Source organism: Cavia porcellus, unplaced genomic scaffold, assembly GCF_034190915.1.
Source record: "Cavia porcellus strain 051 isolate PalLab524CR breed Dunkin Hartley unplaced genomic scaffold, mCavPor4.1 scaffold_19, whole genome shotgun sequence".
Taxonomy (NCBI): Eukaryota; Metazoa; Chordata; class Mammalia; order Rodentia; family Caviidae; genus Cavia; species Cavia porcellus.
The window spans coordinates 66,314,994-66,334,954 of NW_026947502.1; the positions used below are offsets into that span (position 1 = coordinate 66,314,994).

The window sequence follows — 19,961 nt, forward strand, 5'->3', positions numbered from 1 at the left end:
CTAAACTGCACAGAGAAAACTTGTCTCAAAAAGACAGATAAGAAACACTGGAAGGCTCTTGCTAGCAGGAGTAGGCAGCTTTGGCCTGTGCTTGGGAAAGGATGTGCCTCCATGACTCTGTAAGCATTTTGAAGATAGCTAAGCTATATCCATTTTTATACCCCTATGGGCCTTTCTCTGGCTTTGAATAAAAGGAAATGTACTTGTGTGTCATTATGTCCCCCTCTAGTGGTTGCTTCCCAATTAGCCCTTTACCCATGAATCAGCACACTTGGTGTAGGTGGCTTCCAAATGGTTCAGTGTGTAGATCCCAAGGCGCTGTGCTGAGGACAGTGTGGCTGGATGAGAAGAGAGTGCAGATTCTGGAAATAATTACTAGCATATTCCTGACAGAGAAGATGTCAAAGGCAGAATATCAGGAGAGGGGAAATAGGGAAGTCTCAAGTGAGGCTCTTTCATATCCATTTTGTTTCTTGCCCTTTTTTTTAATTAAAAAAATTGTTATGGAGCTAAGGATTGAACCCGGGGCCTCAAACATGCTAGGCAAGCTCTTGGCTGCTGTATTTCACCCCAGCTTTGCAAACCCACTTTCGTCAAGTGCAGTTTTACACCTGCAGGATGGCATGGCTGCTCCTAGCTCTTCCCAGAACGCCAGTGCTGTAGAGGTGGTGTTTGTAAGTGACTTCAGTTTCCCTTTCCTAGGGAAGTAGGCCCAGGCTGGGAGACCTCTAGAACTGACTGAGCTCTGGACTTGCTGGCCCAGCAGTGGACTGCTGACCTGCTGCTTCTCTGTTGCCTGAGGCTGTGTTCTCTCTGCCTGTAAAGGTCACTTGTATCACAATCCTCCCAGGCTTGTCATATCTTGATAAGTATTTTAGAAGGCCAGGCAGGGGACTGGAAGGTCAAGATCAGTCTTTCTTAGACTGGTCTGTGTCTCTGCATCAAGCTTGGGCCCCTGCTGCCCAGGGCCTGACTGAGCAAGGCTTACAGCTTATTCCCTTTTCGAAGAGGAGCTGGCACTGAGCCAGGGTTTGCTGGAGAGTCCCGTTTGGATGAACCCGAATATTTGCATTTCTTATGTAATGTCAGACCCAAGGAGTCTTGGGGATTGGCACTGTTGCAAAGTTCACAGCCAGCTCCCTTTTTCTGCCAAGAAAAGAGGGTTAAAGCATTAAAAAAAAAAAAAAAAAAAAAAAAAAGCCAAAAATCTCAAGGGGAAGTACAGCAAATTCTCAGTCTTGTGAGCCTCACAGTCTTGTTGATTCCACACACCCCAGGACAGAGTATGGAGATCAAAATCTCATCTTTCTTGATGTCATTCAAGATTGCCGCTTCACTTGAATCCCAGTTGTTCCCAAGCAGCTCAGTAGTCCCAAACACTGTATTTCTCCTCTTGTGTGCAGGAAATTTTATACAAAAACTCTGTTGTTAAAAAGAAAAACCGTTCAAATTTTTCGAACATTGAGACAGTTTGTACCTCTTTGTAATTCAGTGAAGTTCATGTTGTTTGCCATTTATTTTTACTTAATTATTGTTGTCTTTTTCCTTTTTATCGGTACCAGGGATCAAACTCATGACTGCCTGCTTGCAAGGCAGGCGCTTATGCCGCTGAGCTAAGTCTCCAGGCCCTTGCCATTTATTTTTAAACTCACTATTTAAAACCAAAGAGATCAAATAACTTACTTAAGCAATGGGTTTTTGTAGGTTTTTGCTTGTGTTTTTTGCAGTATAGGGCCTCACCTATGCTAGGTGTACCTCTACCGGGGCACACACCCCAGCTCACATGTTGCTCCCTTTAGTGATTTGAAGGCACCCAGAGTTGTCCACATTCTGGCTCAATAACAGATCTCAGTAGTTCAGTACCACCTTCTGAGGAAAGCTTTGGAAGCACCAGGTAGAAAATTAGGGACAAGGTTTACTGTTACTACAAGTGCAGAAGAGAAGCTGGGGACAAAGAAGTGACTGAAAGCGGTCCAGGTAGGATGCAGTGTTCCTGACCCACGAGGTGCCATCATCTGCTGTTTCTCATGCTCAATTTTTTAAGTTCCTGTACTGTTGGAATGGCTGTAAAGACCTTTCAGAAGTACTTAGACATCTGAACACTAGTACTGCTGGGTGTCTGGGATGTTTTACTAATGTAACTGCGATCAGGGCTGAAAAATAGAAATTTCAGAGTGAGTGTGCATGTCACTTGGGTTTCTCTGTGGCTGTGAAGGTGCTGTGGGAAAATGGAAAACACGGTCTTTGGGATCTGCTCTCAGCCTCTTCTCCATTTCCCCAATCTTATCATACCTCTAAATTTTTAAAAGTAGAGGGGGCTGGGGATTTAGCTCAGCGGCATAAGCGCCTGCCTTGCAAGCAGGCAGTCGTGAGTTCGATCCCCGGTACTGATAAAAAGGAAAAAGACAAAAAAAAAAAAAAAAAAGTACGGCACATTTTAGTAGAGCATGATGTACAGACCTGTAATCCCAGTCTGGAAGGAAACTGAGGCAGGGGTTTTACAAGTTGGAGTCCCTCCAGGGCAAGTTCATGACACTGTGAAAATACAAAGTAAAAAGGGAATGGGGGGTGCAGCTCAGTGGTAGGGTTCCCGGGTTTGATTCTGCAGGGGGAAAGAAAGACACGATATACTTTGAAAAACAGTATGTAAGCTAAGACACCATCCCTACCGGCACAGCTAAAATTGAATTAGCTGACTTTGTGATCTCATATCTTAACACTCTATCTTAGTCTGTTGTAGTGTACAATAGCAAATGCACAGTGGTTCCTAGCCAGGCTAACCATAGTCCTAGCATTCTGGGAGGCTGAGGCAGGAAGACTGCAAGTGTGAGTCCAGCCTGGGCAATTTTATGAGCTAATGAGATTTAACTGTCTTATATAACAGCAGCAACAACAGAAATATTGGCGGAAGTTAGAATTTTGTTGTGTTACACAAGAGAAAGAACGGGAACTAAATATAAAAGTCAAATTGCCTCTGCCTTTTCCTGAACTTGGGAATGAAAATATGTGATTGCAGGAGGTTGAAGCCTGAATATTTTCTTAAACATTTCTTAAACAACAGGATCTTGAGAGATTCCTAAATAAGAAAAAATTATTTCCTCGATTCTTTTGGAGTTGACACCCCACCCCTAGAAAGTATAATCTTTAAATATCAGAATCAAATTTTAAAAAACTTCTTGCTCCCCATGCCAGGGTTGGAACTCAGGATCTCTTGCATCCTAAGCACATGCTGTACCATGGGTGTATAGCTCCCGTGCTGAAAAGCATGTTACAGATTCTTGGATTCTGCAAGAGCTTGGTTTTCCCAGGTTGTTTTGTTTTGTTTTGTTTTGTTTTTTTATACTGGGAATTGAACTCACCACTCACGTTTGCCAGGCAGGTGCTGTGCTGCTGAGCTGTATCCTCTGTCTGATCAGATAGTTCTTGTTCTGGGTGTCAGTTTCTTGGAGATATATATATATATATCCATCATATTTCAAATGTGCACATTTCAGCTGGATATGGTGGTGCATGCTTATAATCCCAGCACTTAGGGAAGCTGAGACAGGATTGCCTCAATTTCAAGGCCAGCTTGGGCTACATAGTGAGTTCAAAGTTAGCCTGAACTACATAGTGAGACAAAACAAAGCAAAACAGAACAAAACAAACAAAATAATTGTGTATTTTATATTTTGTTTTGATAGAAATTATTTCAAGAAAGTTTCACGTTCTCTTTGTTCAAACAGGGTAACCGAATGTGCAGGTTCTGTGGCGGCAGCTGCCTGTGATTACCACACCTTCCCTGAATTATTTCTGGTTTGGCTGCCCTCACTAGATTTATACCCTCTGAAGAGAAACCAGAGCATAAGACAAAGATTTTTGACTGTTTTCTTTCTCTTGCCCAGGCCTCCACACCAGCTATATTGTTCGGTGCTGGCACCGTACCTACATTCAGCAGTCCATAAACACTGCCTCTAAGCCAGGCTCAGTGTGCAGGACCAGCTCCTCTGAGGGCTGGGGCAGGAGAATCACTTGAGTCCGGGTGTCTGATGCCAGCCTGGGCAATGCAGCAAGACCCTGAAACCCTTTTAGAATTTTCAGTGCTAATAAACAGCTGGCTGTGGCACACAGGTTGTGGGTTTACCCCCACAGTCCTCTATTCTAATTCTCTTCTAATAGAAGAGAAGAGGGAAGGGGAAATTATTTTTTAATATGTGTGTAAATGAATCTAGGCCAGATGTGATGGTGCATGCCTGTCATCCCAACACTCAGGAGGCTGAGGCAGGTGGATCTCTGTGAGTTCATTGCCAGCCTGGGCTACATAGTGAGTTCAAGACCAACCTGAATCGCATAGTGAAACCCTGTCTCAAAAAAAAAAAAAAAAAAGAAAAGAAAAGAAATAGAATCTGTGTCACGGAAGCTATCTGAGGCTTTGTAGGACCAGATCTAGAACTAGAAAAGGCATTTCTGTTTTCATCTTAGTCTTTAATAACTTTTCTTGCTTGCTTCTCTGCTGTGCTGGGTCTGGAATCTAGGACCTCAGGCATGCTAGACTAGCACTGTGCCTGAGAGCTATCCCCAGCCTACTGTTGCCGTAATGCTGCAGAAATGCAGTGATTTTATCACTGGTTGCACACCGTCTCCTGCTGTTCCCTGCTGAACCAAATCAGGCTGCGTGGCCCCGTGCTGTTTTCCATTGACTTTGCAGTTGTTGATATTGGCTTTTAGTGTGGGGCATGTGGTTTCTTTCGACACAAACATGAACACATTTCTTACCACTGAAATTTTCCCAAGGGCTGGGTCATTCCAAGCTGGAAACTCAGCAGGGTGCTTCTTACACCCCATTGTTGCTTTCATCTGGGGGTGCCACTCGTAGCCTAGGCTTTCCGTGGCGTAGCAAATAGGCTACATGTGAGTGGAGAAAGTATGAGGCTTCTTGTATGCAGCCCAGGAGACGAGGAAACCATGGCTCTGCTGCGTGCCGTTTGTCTGTGGAGTATCAGAAGTTCAAATGCAGCCTACCCCAGACTCTACCATCATCAGGGACGCGGCCCTTTTGCACAAAGGCGTTTTTTTGAAATTGAACTTCCAAATGTTTTTGAAACTGGCAGTGTTGTTTTATCTGCTGATAGAACCCAGATGGCACAAGAGGACATTTTTCCGTCATTTGAATCACTGCACAAGCACAGTGTCATCTAGACACAGAAGGTGACTTCAGGACAGTGCTGTGGCTACAGAGCATGGTTAAATTTGGAAAATCAGCAGAGGATTTTTAAAAAGCCTTCTGATTCAACACTTCCGCTTTCCGTGTTTCAAGTACATATCTAGTTACAGGGTAAAAACAAATTTTTGCTCTAGAGCTAGCTGGGCAGAGCCAGTGTCTGCTTGGCCGGTGGAGTTTGAGGACCCATCTGCCTCGCACACCATCAGCAGCTTTGTTTGTTTAGGGCCCCACTGTAGTCTTTATTCATGGAGAAGCAAAAAGAAACTCAAAACAGCCCAGCTGGATTTCCAGGTCCTGTGTGGAATATGTAACCTCTTTGACTTCTCAGCTGAGAAAATTGGATGCGGCTGTCACAGAAAGAGAATGAATGTGGAACCCCACAATGCTGTGCTTGCAGCCACTTTCATTCCATTGAATTTAACACATACTGAAAGGCAGGCATACTCCGGGAAGCACAGGGCTGAAGCAAGGCTCGGAAGCCAAGCAGGTGAGCTGGGTCTGTCTGGGGAGTGCCTCCTCCTGTTACCCTACTGCAGTGTCCCAATTTTAAAACGAAATGACCTATGAAAGAGAAATGCAGATGGCTAATGGACACTTCAAAAATGTATCCCCTCACCGAAAATCAGAGAAATGCAGTGGCATTTTTTTAAAACCAATCATGAGTAAGGATTAAAATGTTTTATATATATATATATATATATATATATACACACACACACATATATATCTTTGTCATTTTAAACTAAAACCCAATTTAGCACTATATTAGGTTGGAAACTCTAGAAAGATTTTATTTTGAAAATGTAATGAATTGCCCAATAAACTTAATGACCCAGTTAAACCAGACTGGTTGACTGTTCAGTAGATGCCAAGATGTTAAAACTGGGAATGGTTAGGGGCTGGGGATTTAGCTCAGCGGCATAAGCACCTGCCTCACAAGCAGACAGTTGTGAGTTCGATCCCCGGTACTGATAAAAAAAGAAAAAGACAAAAAAAAAAAAAAAACCTGGGAATGGTTTTAGGAATTCTTTTTGTTCCCCCAGTGCTGGCGAACCCAGGGCCTTGTGCGTTTGGGCCAGTGCTGTGCCCCTGACCTGCACCTCTTCATTTTCTAATTGAGAAGTCCCGAGGACCTGGAGGAGTTGTGTGACTTGTATGGTCACACAGTCATGTGGCGCTGCATTTGCATTAGTAAAATATGATGTAGTGTTGTTTAGTTCTTGTTATCAATATATGTATGTAGGGTTATACTTACTTAGGATTAAACTTAGGTGTTTTTTGGGTTTTTTTGAGACTAGATCGTGTTAAATCGTCTAGGGTGGCCTCAAGTTTGTGATCCTTCTGCTTCACCATCTTATAAATTTTTGGTGTTGTAGTTTACTGTCTCCTCAGATGAGATGTCATAGACTTCAAAGAACAGAAATTCAGGCTGTGTTCCCTCATTTACTGTCTGTCTTTATCGGATCACATGGCTTGTCACTTCTGTACTTTTTTAATGGGAATAATCCTTGCAAAAGAATTCTCTTTGATAATCTTAGAAAGTACTGAAACAACTGGAAGGGAAAATAAGGTGTTGATATGCTACAAGCGACGTTTTTAGAAGTATACAGATATGTCTAAAAGAATACACGTCAAGGAGTGTGTGTTAGTTAACTTCATGCTGGCTCTTGTAACAAACTCCCTAAATACGAATTGGCTTGCAACTGTGGAGGCCTCGTAAAAGCCAAAATGGATATTCCTGTCAGCAGTTCCCTTCGTGGTCATTTTGGGAGCTGGGCTGCTTTCTGTCTTGTGACTCTGTCTTTGGGCCTGTGTTATGGTTTATATCTAGATCCTCCCCACCACAGCCTGGTGTACTCAGGTGGTCTTTTGGAAGGTGCCTGGACCATGGGTATGTGTACCAGGTTATGGGTGTGTGATGCTGGATTAGTACACTGATGGAAAAGTTATAGCTCGAGTGATGCTGGGGGCGAAGTGGATCATTGAGTGTGGCCGGGGACTGTACGTCCCTCTTTCTTCCTTGATTTTTCTCTGCTTTGTATCTGCCATGCCAGAGATCTTCTCTTCCATGCTGCCCTGCCTTGGAGCCAGCCAACTATGGGCTGAAACCTGTACACATGTAAGCCAAAATAAACTTTTTCTTTTTTAAATGGTTGGTGTCAGGTATTGTGTCTCAGCAAGAAAGTAACTGAGACACTGTAGCTTTATTTTTTTTTTTTTTAATCGGTACCGGGGATCGAACTGCTTGCAAGGCAGGTGCTTATGCTGCTGAGCTAAATACCCAGCCCCGACACTGTAGCTTTAAACTCTGACAAAAATACCTGAAATAAACAATTTAAAAGGAGAAAAGTTTATTTTGGTTCATGGTTTGAATCCATGTTGGCTGACTGTATTTCTTTTGGGCCTGAGGTGAGGCAGTACATCATGGTGGGAGCTCATGGCAGAGGAGACTGTTTACTTCATGCCCTGAATGTGGAACAGAGAAACAGAAAGGGGGCCGAGTCCCAGTATGTCTTTCAGGGGTACATACACCTCCACTTCTCCTAGGCTTCACCTCCTAAAGGTCCTACCACTTCCCGAGAGTGCCACGAGCTAGGTGCCACAATTTTACCACATTCAGGATCCAAACTATATCAGCTTCTCTGTTGTCTGAATCAAAGAAGGAAAGAAAACATGGAGGACTATTCATTGGAGGTTTTTATAGGCCAGACCTGGAAGTCTCAGACATCATTTCTTCTAACATTCCAGTAGGTGGAATTCAGTCGTTTGACCACATCTCAGTGCCCTGGACACGGAGAAGTGCAGTCCAGCTATGTGCCCTTTTAGCGGCCACCCTGTACACTCTACCATAGTAGCTATGGGGAGCCAGAGTAGAGACATCATATACGCGTGAGGCAACTTCTTAGGCAAATTCATATATAACTAGGAATGCGGGAGTGCTGTTTTTTGTTTTTGTTTTGTTTTTAGATAAAGTCTCGCTGTGTAGTTCAAGCTGACCTTGAACTCACTTTGTAGCCCAGGCCGGTCTTGAACTCCCAACCATTCTCCTGCCTCAGCCTCCGACTACTGGGATTACAGGCATGTGTCACCACATCCAGCTAATGCACAAGTTTTCATTTCTGCTATTAACTGAGTTTTTAAAAATTTAATGAAGTTTTCTGCTGACTCATCCTCAGTGGTATCTGTAGTCATGCTGTATATTTTGTGGGGGGAAAGTGGTGACTCTCTGATCAGTGGCATGTGTTTGCAAGATGACCAGATCCCCTAGTGAACAAATCTGTTTCAGACACTAATGTAGTCTTGGAGATGAGGACAAAGGAAGTGAGCTTACCCCCGAAGCCACTGCAGATAGAGTCTGTGGTCAGTACTTTTTTTCCCGCAGGAACCCAGGTCCTTGCACCTGCTAGGCACGTGCTTTTCCACGGAGCCACCGGCAGCCCCATAATCTGTCTGACTCTATTTCAATTCAGTAGTGAGCAAAGGCAGCTGGTCTCAGTACCTGACTGGTAGAGCATAAATATGTTCCTAAGATTTGCCGTTTCCCACCGCCGCATGAAACCCATGATGTCAGCTCAGGCCAATGGTGAATCGGACCACCTCGCTGCCTCCAATCCCCAGACGCTCACTCTCTCTATCATTATTGCCTGCAAATGATCACTAGTTTTTCTAAGTATGAATCTGGCGATGTCTCTTCTCTGTTTAAATGCCTTGGGTGGCTTCTGCAAATTATAGAACAAAGTTGAAACTCGCTGGTATGGCCTCCAAGTCCCCCATGAGGAGTCCCCAGTGTGAAGAAGATTCTGCTTCATGAGAATCAGTGATTTCGTTTGTTTTTAGATTCTCTCTCTCTCCTCTCTCTGTCTCTGTCTCTCTTCTTTATAGTTGGGTTTTGGATATGTTGTTTTTGTCATTCCTAAAATATGTAACATGTTTTTCAGGTCCCTGTGACTTTATTCAGTGGGCGAGTTTTTTTCTCCTATCCCCATCTGTGGCAGTGCTGTGTATCTTCTTAGGAACATGTTAAAAAATCTTTGTCTTGAAGCTTCTCTACCTTTGGAATTGTTTGGTCTTTCTTAGGTGTTGGAATAGCAGTCTGTACCTCCATGATCACATCTCTCTGCTAAACATTATAATATGGTATATGCTTTTCTCACCTCTCTAAGATTAGAAGAATTTTGTTTGTTTGTCTGTTTTTTATTTTTTTGAGACAGAGTCTCACCATGTAGTTCAAACTGGCCTTAAGCTCACTTTTGTAGCCCAGACTGATCTTAAACTTCCAGCGATCTTCCTGCCTCAGCCCCCAAGTGCTGGATTACAGGAATGTGCCACTATGCCTGGCTCATAGAAGAGTTTTTGTTATTCATCTTTGTGTGAGACCTAGTAGCTGGTCAGTAATATTGTTTGATTTGAATTACAGTCACAGAAACAATTCCATTTAAATTACTTTGTGGCATTTTCACTGGCTCTCAATTTTTTCCCTTTATCCCAAGCAGCAAATACAAAGTAGCCCCATGTTTAGTTCTGGTAATGGGAAAATTTCAACTACATTACAGAGTGTGTGCTTCTCCTAATGATGATGTAAAGATGAGAAGTAGAGGTTGTCATTTGGGTCATCTCTGTGACTGGTGAGTGGACTGTGGATCCTGAGTCGTACGTTACAGAGTTAGTTAACGGTGCCCTGTATACTCGAATATTTTTCATGTGCTGCTATAGAAGCTCCAGTTGCACCAAATGTAAACACCGGATTTCAAATGGACCTTTATGTTTTTGTTTTGTTGTTGTGCTTGTTTATTCATTTGTTTATCTTGACAAGGTCTTGCTATGTAGGTCAGTCTGGCTTTGAAGTCACTATGTAGCCCAGGCTAGCCTTAAAAATACAGCAGTCCTCCTGCTTCAGCCTTCGCTGAGTGGGAATTACAGGTGTGTCTCACCACACCTAGCTTTTGGTGTTTCTCTGACCAATGATTCATGGCCTTGCTTGGTTTCCACTCCCAGACCAGCTGAAATGCTCTGTAATCTCACTATCCAAAGCCACAGCCCCTGGCCACATGTGACTGCTGAGCATTTGAAGTGGGGCTCCTGCAATTGAGGAATCAAACATTTCACTTTATTTTTATTTAAATAGCCACATGTGGCCAGACGGTGGCAGAGGGGATGGTTCCTTCATGGCAGCCAGAAAACAGAGAAAGAGCCAGAGAGAGAAGGGGGTCCAGGGATCAAACGACCCCCTCAAGGGCACCCCCACAGTGAGCTCACTTCCTGTCACTAGGCTCCACCCCTGAAAGTTTCCATCGCCCTCCAAGAGACCACTCAGCTCTGAAGCCACCAGTGGGTTGATTTATTGATAAGGTCAGAGTCCTCTGATCCAATGACCTTCCCAAAGCCCGCCCCTCACAGCAGTGCTCCGGGGACCAAGCCTCCAACACACAGGCCTTTTGGGAGACATTTTAGATTCAAACCCTAACAGCTAGGTACTCCTAGGCGCTCAATAAACATTTGTTAAGTGATGAGCAGTGACTGCTGAATGCTAGGTGCTTGTCAGAGGCATTTTTGTTTTCCTGTTGGACCTGCTCACAGTGAAACCCAGGGCCTCCCCATGCTAAGAAAGTGCTCTGGCACTGGCCTGCACCCCTGGCTGTCCTTCCCTTCCTGCAGAGCCCTTTCTTTTAGCAGCACAGAGCACAGGCTTGACCCTGACATGGCAGCCTTTTCCAAGAACACAGGTGTCCAAGGGTGCAAGTTAGGAACAGAGTGGGGATCCAGCGAAGAGAGGCCTAGCAAAGCCCCAAAAGCAGCTAAAAACTTTGTTGATGAACCAAAAGCCTCTTTAACCTCTGCAGGCCTGAAATGGGTGATTTTACTTTCCATAAAGCACTGACAGAGGTGTTTTTAACTCCAAAAATAAGGACCTGGTCTGAAGATTGCTGGTAGTGGCTCTGATTTTGGCAAAGGGAATGTGAGCTGCTTGGCATCTGAGAAGGACGTGAACAGAGGTGACCACCTGGCATTGAAGCTTCCCATCTGGTGAGGAGAGGGCCTGGTGCTGGCCTGGCGGAAGCCGAACGCCTTTGCCTGTGGTTTCCATCAGAAGGCTGCTTGGCTCTGCTTCCCTCTAAGAGGAAGGTCTTCCACGGCAGTCTTGGCAGTACTTTAAGACACAGAGGCAATAGGTGGGGCTTGTGCCAGGGGACACGCACACACACTCACACTCAAAACTGCCTGTTTCCCTGAAGCATAAAAGAAAAGTATTATTCCTGCACTGGAAGCAAGTTCCAAGGCAAATTCGCCTGCGCCTGTCCTTTCCTGTGCCTGGTCCTGCTTCCCATGTCGTCCTGACTGACAAAGCGGCAAAGGTGCTAAGCTGTCACCACTGAGGCCCCGTAGGCCCCAGAGCACTGTCCTTCCCATGTTCTTTAGGGAAAGAACCCTGACCTCCCACTTGCTTACAAGAATCACTACCCAATATCCTACTGTCTTGTTAGTGACTATCAAAAGGAAATTGCTGGGTTTTGAAGGAAGATTGGCAGTTTCAGCAGTTTTTTCTTTTTAGTAAGAAAAATAGAATAAGGTGATGCTTCTCAATCAGATCCCGCATCGGTGGTGCATGCCTGTAAATCCCAGCCACTGGGGAGGCTGAGGCAGGAAATTAGCAAGTTCAAGACCGGTGTAAGCAGCTGCTGAGACCATGTCTCCAAGAGGAAAAAAAGCTAAAAATACATCTTAAAAATAACTTCTCATCCAAGGTTAGCTTCCAGGAGAGAATTACAGAATTGTTGGATTAAGGGCTCTACCCCGGAGCTACATCCCCTGACCACATTCTCTGCTTAGATTGGGTTCAATACCTAACTTCAGTTTTTTAAAAAGAGTTATACAATTATTTAGAAAAAACATTAACATAGTTACTTCGAGAAAACTCCATATGTGAAAGTCCAGGTTTTGAAAGAGTGAAGAATAATTATGCATATGACAAATGGACTATCGTATCTATAGTGTGTTTATGTGTACACACTGAGATTTCTTTTTTCTTCTTTTTTTTGGGGGGGCAGGAAACAGGGTTTCACGATGTAGTTCAGACTGGCCTTGAACTCACTATGTAGCCCAGGCTGACCTCAGACTCATGGCAATCTGCCTGCCTCAGCCTCCTGAGCGCTGGAATTACAGGCCTGCGCCACCATGCCTGACTGGGCTTTCTTTAAAGAACAAATGGCAACTTGAAATCCTTTGAAAAACTGCCAAGCACAATGGATGTGTGAAGCAGCCCAGAGAACTGTGCAGATTTAGGAGCATGGGAGAGACTGCACCCCGCTCCTGCCCACCAAGGCTGTCATACCCAAACATTTTAAAACAGAGTGATCGGCAAAGAGGTTTGCCAGGTGGTAATACCGGCTTTGTAATATTATTGTTAGTATTTTCTCTACTTACCTAGTCTTTAAAAATCCAGTTTGCAAGATCTGGGACACATGTACTTGGTAGCATAAAATTCATTTTTATTCTGATTAGCCCAGGCATAGACAGAGGTTACAGCCTGCCCTTCCTGAGGATCCGGTGACTGACTCCATTTCCGCTACCTAAACTTGGGAGCTGGTGGCTGGGGTGGGAGTCTAGTGGGAGAGTGCTTGCTTAGTTTGCTACAGGTCCTGGATTCATCCCCCATACCCCAAAGACAAAAAACAAAACAAAAAAGCCCCCAGAAATTTCGATAAAAGAGTGATGGTCACTCCAAAGAATGTCTTCCTTATAGTACAAAAAATAAATCACAGATGAGAGCATCCAAGTACCTTTCTCCCTCACCCTGGGAGGAGGAGGAACCAAAACCAAAACAAAAAACACTGCCTTGGTTGCCAGTCTCCTCAGAATAATTTCCTAAACCACACCGACATGTCTGCCTTCTTTTCTACAGCAACTTTTTTCTTCTCTCAGTACTGGAATTTGAGCTCAGGGCTCAATTGGTAGATAAGCTCTCTACCAATGAGCTACAACCCTGGTCCTTTTACATTTAAATTTATTAATTTTAATTATATATTTATTTCTTGAGTCAGGATTTTGCTAAGATTCCTAAAATGGTCTTGAATTTATGATCCTCCTGCTTCAGCCTCCTGAGTAGCTGGGATTACAGGGCTATGCCACCACTTTCTGGCTCCCTAGAATATCTTTTAAAATGAGCAAAAGGATATTACTCTTTCTTCTATACAGAAAAAGCCTCCTAGTTGACTTTCATTCCGTACTGGGAAGAGAGTTGTGCTTTTCCAGGTAAACGAGGAGTCAGTTGGGACCAGCCTCTTCTTGGGGATTAGCTCTGCTGGCTTTTAGTGCTGTGTAGGACATAAGTATGTCACTGTCACACTTCTGGACACATGAGAAACTGGAGGGCCAAGGAGCTGGGGGCCCAGAATCTATTCTGGGAAACATTAGGAGCTAGGTTTCAGTGTGGGGGTCTCAGGGTCAGCTCTGTGTTACCACCGTGAGTGCCAGACAGGTACTGAGTTTTAGCATTGCTGAGGAACAGAATTTAAATCTCACCACTCCTGTCTGCCCTCTGTTCCTTCCCCTCTTCCTACAGCTCAAGAAGCAACAGGAAAAGGCACAATATTTGCAAGATGAGCTTTCTCAAAGGCTGCTACAAAATAACGTGGTACAACTGAAAACCCCGGCCCTCTCTGCCACCCCCACCACCCCCACTGCGTTTTTTATTTTTATTCTCTACCAGCTGTCTAGAAAACAGATCCTACAAAAGAAGGCCAGGCCTTGGGGCTAAGAAGACTCACTGAGCGGTGCCTGGAAGGGAAGGGAAGGGAAAGGAAGGGAAGGGAGGGGGAACCGTTCAGTGGCTCCTGGCACGGTAGCTGTGTGTCCATGTGCAGTGGACCAGGGCCAGCCGGCTTGGCCTGTCGGGTGCTATTGTGGTTAGCACTGAAGTCCTGCCCAGCAGTTAGCTCTGCTGGCTGTCTCCAGACCTAAGTTCCCAATATTTGTTTAAAGCAGAGGTTTCTTAAATATGAGGATCCTTTTTGTAAGTCTTCCCCCAAAAGGGTCGTCTACCCCATGAGGTTTCAGTTGAACTTTCTACGGAGAATAAATATATGAAGACCCTCAGACTATTGGGCATTTATAAGATCTTTTTCCATTTAAAATTTTTTTCGTTATATAACATAACAGAAAATTACAAAGAGCCAAATACATGTACAGCATGGTAAAAATCTTATAACATCCATTTCCCAGGCTCCCAGTAGAACATTCCCAGGAGAACGGGCCCCCCAAAACTCCCCATAAGTCCCTTCCTCATCCCCCCCTCTTCCCCCTCTGAGGACACATGGCCCTGACCATGGCCACCAGTTTTTCTTTATGGCTTAACCACCTATGTATGGACCTCTAAACAGGCTTCTAGCAGGAACTGAATTGCAGGGCGTGTATTCTTTTCCAGCCTGCTTCTTTCTGACATTATGTTGGTGAGATTGCGGCATGTATTTGCCTGTAAATGCCGTTCATTCATTTTCATCCCTGCATATTCCACTGTAACCATAGACCACAATTAATTGCTCTACACTGGCATCCTGGGGCTGACTTAGTTGGCTAATGGTGCTGCTGTTTATTGTTTTGTTTGACATTGGTGCTGGAGTTCAAACCCAGGGCCACTCCGCCCCTAGCTTAGAGCTGTTATTCTTGACAGACTTCTTAGTGTATAAATATCCAGGGAAGTAGGATAGCTTCATCATCAGAAACACTACTTTAACTGTAACAGCTTTGTTGTGATCCTTTTCATATAGAATACAATATGTTCAGAGTTATATGTCCATCACCACCATCCTCTGTAGTACTTTTAAATGAATTGGCATTTTGATAATTTCAAAGATCAGCCTGGACTACATAGTGAGTTCAAGACCAGTCTGGACTACATAGCCAGACCCTGTCTCAAAAACAAAAACAAAAACCCCAAGCAGCTGGGCATGGCGGTGCGTACCTGTAATCCCAGCATTAGGAAGGCTACAGCGGCAGGAGCACCGAGAGGCCAGCTGGGCTACATACGGAGTTCAAGGACAGCGTGAACTACATTGCGAGACCCTGCCTCCAAAAACCAAAGCAAACCAGCAGACAACAGTAAGAAATGATAATTTCAAGGACCCACATGGGACTGCTGGTGTAGAAAGAGGTGGACACATTTACTCATTCTAGACACAGTGTGTGTTGTATGATTCTGTGGCTCCCATAGATCATTAGCTCCCAGGTTAGGGACCATTGGTTTATGTCTTGACATGTATAAATTTGCCGAGAGGCCAGCTGGGCTACATACGGAGTTCAAGGACAGCGTGAACTACATTGCGAGACCCTGCCTCCAAAAACCAAAGCAAACCAGCAGACAACAGTAAGAAATGATAATTTCAAGGACCCACATGGGACTGCTGGTGTAGAAAGAGGTGGACACATTTACTCATTCTAGACACAGTGTGTGTTGTATGATTCTGTGGCTCCCATAGATCATTAGCTCCCAGGTTAGGGACCATTGGTTTATGTCTTGACATGTATAAATTTGCCATTAAAATGAAGGTATGTTACCTGGAAAACTGCATTACCTTTTACTGTGGGTGGCTTTGTGGCAACAGTTCTTAAATTTTCACGGTCATCAGATTTACCTGCAGAGCTCATTGAAACAGATTGATGAGGGGCCAGGGATTTAGCTCAGCAGCATAAGCATCTTCCTGGCAAGCACAAGGTCATGAGTTCCATTCCTGATACCAAAAAAAAAGAAAAGAAAAGAAAGAAAACAGATTGATTGCTAGGTACCATCCCCAAATTTCCAATTCAGTAGGTGTAGGCAGGGCTTGAGAATTTATGTTTCAAATAGGTCTCCAAATAATACTAATATTGTTAGGCCCAGGGATTATACGTTGAGAAATCTAGTAGTTTGCTGTTACCTTAAAAATGAGAGAACTAGATGTGGGGGGATCCATCCAAGCACTCAGTGCATAAGAGTAGGACATAATTTCATGGAGGGAAAAGAGGTCGGTTAGCAGGCTCTTGTGGCAGCCCGGAGTATGACAGAAGTAGTGGAGAATAGGGAATAAACTTTTATAATTCTTTGGAGGGTGGGGGTGTGCTTTGGTGGTAGAGCATTTGCCTAGTCCCTGGATCCTGCCCTCAGCACCACAAAAACAAATAAACGATAAAAGAAAAGACTGAAGGCAATCAAGAAGTCTGGAGAATTGACCAATGATTTTGACACGGAGGATAAAGGAGAAGTCTGAACAGACACCATACCAAGTTTTCCAAGCTGAATCCAGGAAGAGAACTGGAGGACAGAGACCAAGCCAGCTTGGAAGGAAAAAGCACGATCAGTCAGCGTCTTCGCTCTGTCCTTGGGTGTCTAGGAAGATTCACTCCACCACTGATTCATGGCCCAAGTATTAGAGACAGCTAAGCTAGGCGGAAATCTTATGGCAGTCAAATAGGGCCAGGCCCTCGAGAGCCAGGACAAAGGTGAAACACATCTCAACTGTGGCCGGAGGCGTATCTGTTACTAGGCCTCAAGATAAAGATGAAATGACCCAGCCTTTATACTTCCTCTAAGGACAAACACCAGGCCTAATGAAGGCTAGATAGATATCAGTCACCCAGCGAGTGACCAAGACCTCTGGACCCATCGTTTCCTAGAAAAAGTCTTTGTTCTTTCCATGCACTCTTGTTACGTAACTTTTCCCCCATTGGATCGCTATTACCTAAGCAACTGTAGGTGTATCCTTATCATACTTAATCATAGCTATAACCCGCGTTGGACCCATGTGGTTATTCCTCTATACAATTTCCCTGTAAAGTGGGGTGCTCGGGCCCCCTCCCCCATGTAGGGAGCTATATCTCCCTCAATAGATATCTTCCTACTCTAACCCTCATTGTCCCCAGAATTCATCCTTCTATTCTGAGAGAACGCAAACTTGGCGTATCAAACATCTAACAGGTTGGGAACTATAATATTTCCCTAATACAATATTTGGAGGTACTGATAACACCCCTGTAACAAAAGAATAGCACCCAGGGCAACTAAACCTCTAAATCTTTGGCCCCATTCATGCAGTGTTGCCCCCATGAAATAGAGGCATATCATTATGGGAATTATCCCAGTAATTGCTACTGAATGATCCACGGGAATTCAGTATTAGATTTTGGAGTAAATTTCATGAACAGAAGTGATTCTGATAACCTTGGAAATGGTAGAAGCCCTCCACCATAGCAGTATGTCTCCACCCTCCTAAAACGCTTGGAAAGTTTATCTCCTTAACCAAACCACATGACCACATGAAATCTTTTCTGCACTTTTCTTTCTGTGCAAAAACCACACATTCTTAAGGCCCTGCTCATCTCCCACATCCCGACTGCAATTGCTCTTGGGACTCTCCTGGCACATCTTACGTCCTGACTCTTCAGAGTGAATTTTCCCCTGCTAAAGCGTCCCTGCATTATCTGATCAGGCAGTGGAGTGCTTTACTCTTAGGAGCTGCGTATTACTCATGGCTTTAAGGAAAGGGCAAAGACAAAGTGGAGACCTAGAATCTCTAAGATCTCCATTAGGAGTAGATCCCCAAATAAGGGGACACGCCAGGAGCTTGCTCACTGGAGAACGGACAGGCCTATGGGAGCCAGGAGGGCTCTCTGTCTCCATGAAAGTCTGGCTTTCACAGCCAGTTTCCTGTTTCCTTAAGAACCAAAAGAGGCCTATCTTCTTTTCCAGTCAACAAATATTTACCTAGCATGCACTAAATTGGGCACTCTTCTAAACACTGGAGAGAAAATGGTGAACAAGACCATTTCCAAAGCCTTTTAGAGAAAAACACAAACGGATCAGCCTGCCAAATGATTCCACATAAATACAACTTGATGCTGTCAGAGTAGGGGCTTCTCTTGCCGAGGACATGATCTTTTAATCAGTTTTGTTGTTAAGGCTGATCTAAAACGTCTTTCTGCCTTTTTCCTGGGTCACATGTTTCCCCATGTAACCACTCTGTTCCTCCCCCCTGATTCCGTCCTCACTCTGAGCGCCCAGGATATGGCTCCCTCGAGGACTGAAACCTGGGCATTGAGTGTTAGCAGAAAGAGGAAGAGAGCCTGTTTTTCAAATATTCACCCCTTTGGTTGCTGCAGTAAGGTTGGGCGCAGAGTGGTCTCAGGGACCTCAGAGGTAGCACAGGGAGGACTGGGAGGGGAAGGAGGGTTGTGAACCCTGTACAGTCCCACATGCACAGAGCTCTGGAGCAGGGCTAAGAAGGCCAAGAGCTCAGGGAATACCCTTCCCAGGGACCTGGAGTGGTGTAGATCATCACACAACTCATCTTTTTCTCCAGTTCCTCTGAACTGGGGGTAGAACCCAGGCCTTGTCCATAGTGGGCATGTGCCCTGTCCCTGAGCTAGCCCTGACACTCAGTGCCTATGTGGTTTATAAGATTAAGGAATGAATGAGCAGATGAAGAGGTGGGGCTGAGCGATACCCAGTTCGCTCTTTCTCGTGCTGTGGTGGAATCCGGATGGCAAATTTTGCCCTCCACCCTGCAATTAAAACTAAAGAATGGGGCTTGGACTGGGAGTGAAGCTTCATGCTGGAGCTTGTGTGAGCCTGGGTTCAACTTCCAGGACTCTCCTCCCTCCCTGCAAAATAAAGCCCTGAGCTTCGCATACTCAGTACTAAGTTTGGTGTGTTTGAAATGACGGGCTGCCTCAGAAGGGGCAAGTGGGAGGGAACCCAGTTATGACAGAGGCACCAGAAGAAACTGGTCCTCCTTTCTTTTGGGATATTTGCTAACTCCTTCCTGTTGAACTGAAGAGGTTGTGCCTACAAATCTCAGCAGTGAACCCCACACCAGACTTTCCACATATCCTGCTTCTTAAGTCCCAATTGTCCCCATGCATCTTCTTCTTGAGGCAAGACATCTGCCTTCTGCCCATGCCAAAGAAACCAGTCATCACTTCAACAGAGAATGCAAGAGGGGCAAACAGCTGCCCTGCTTTACTTCTAGGACCATTCTAGGAGCAGGACAGAGGGAGCCTGAGGGTTCTGAGGGTTTGTGTGCTCAACCTCAGGTACCACACATTTGGAACAGCAAACAACCATCACCTCTGTTAGCCACCCCCCCCCATTGTAATTTTCAGAAATACAATTTTTAACAGGCAGTTCAATAAAGCCACAGGGTGGTGGGAACAGCTGACAGAGGTATTCCTGTCTGTGTGTTTGTAAGGCATGGATGGGTGGGATTTGCAGCTTTTGGGAGGTCTAGCTGGCTGGCCTGTCATTGGGGCTATTAAAGCCACAGGCAGGGACTGTTAGCAGGCACTGGCCGGTCCGTGGCTCAGTAAAAGGAGGCCTTTAATACGGCCTCTGTTGAATGTAGGATTTGAGGGCCAGAAAAGTTTGACTAGAACCTGTTGGAATGGGGTGACAGAGGTGACAGACCTGGTGTGAGGGAAACCTCAGGGATTGGACGTGTCACTAGCTGGAAGAAGCAGCTATCTGATGGCAGGAATGTGTGAGGATAGATGTTGGATGGAGAGCCTGGCTTGGAGGCGGCTCGGTGGTGGGGATGCGCTCGAGGCTGGGGGGAGGAGAGAAGAAGGTCAGAAAGGCGGGGAGGGGGGGGGTAATCCCGGTAGGTGGGGTTGGGGATGTTTGGACAAGAAGCTCTTTGAAGCTTTTCTCTCGTGCTCCCCACCCTGGACCTGGTCGCCTCCCATCCATAAAGCCATTAGCTTCTGGTGCCAGCCCTATCTCTGCTCCATCTCT

General features: G+C 45.0%; 1 protein-coding gene and 1 long non-coding RNA gene across 4 annotated transcripts in view; one reads left to right on the forward strand and one right to left on the reverse strand.

Annotated features, from left to right (window-relative positions):
- The window catches only part of Wnt5b (Wnt family member 5B), a 120,283-nt gene that overhangs the window by 75,604 nt on the left and 24,718 nt on the right, over positions 1-19,961 (forward strand). The window contains exon 1 of one of the 3 annotated variants that reach the window (XM_003463749.5): positions 3,441-5,690. The exons of the other annotated variants lie outside the window; for them this stretch is intronic. The gene's annotated coding sequence lies outside the window, so the exon portion shown is untranslated. Of the gene's footprint in view, positions 1-3,440; positions 5,691-19,961 lie in introns of those variants that run through there. 3 annotated transcript variants of the gene reach the window in all.
- On the reverse strand, positions 1,289-16,595 carry LOC134471687 (uncharacterized). Its single transcript, XR_010041277.1, has 4 exons — positions 16,457-16,595; positions 15,772-15,927; positions 2,461-2,535; positions 1,289-1,422 (listed from the first exon to the last, which is right to left on the reverse strand). It is a non-coding gene; the product is annotated as an uncharacterized LOC134471687 (long non-coding RNA).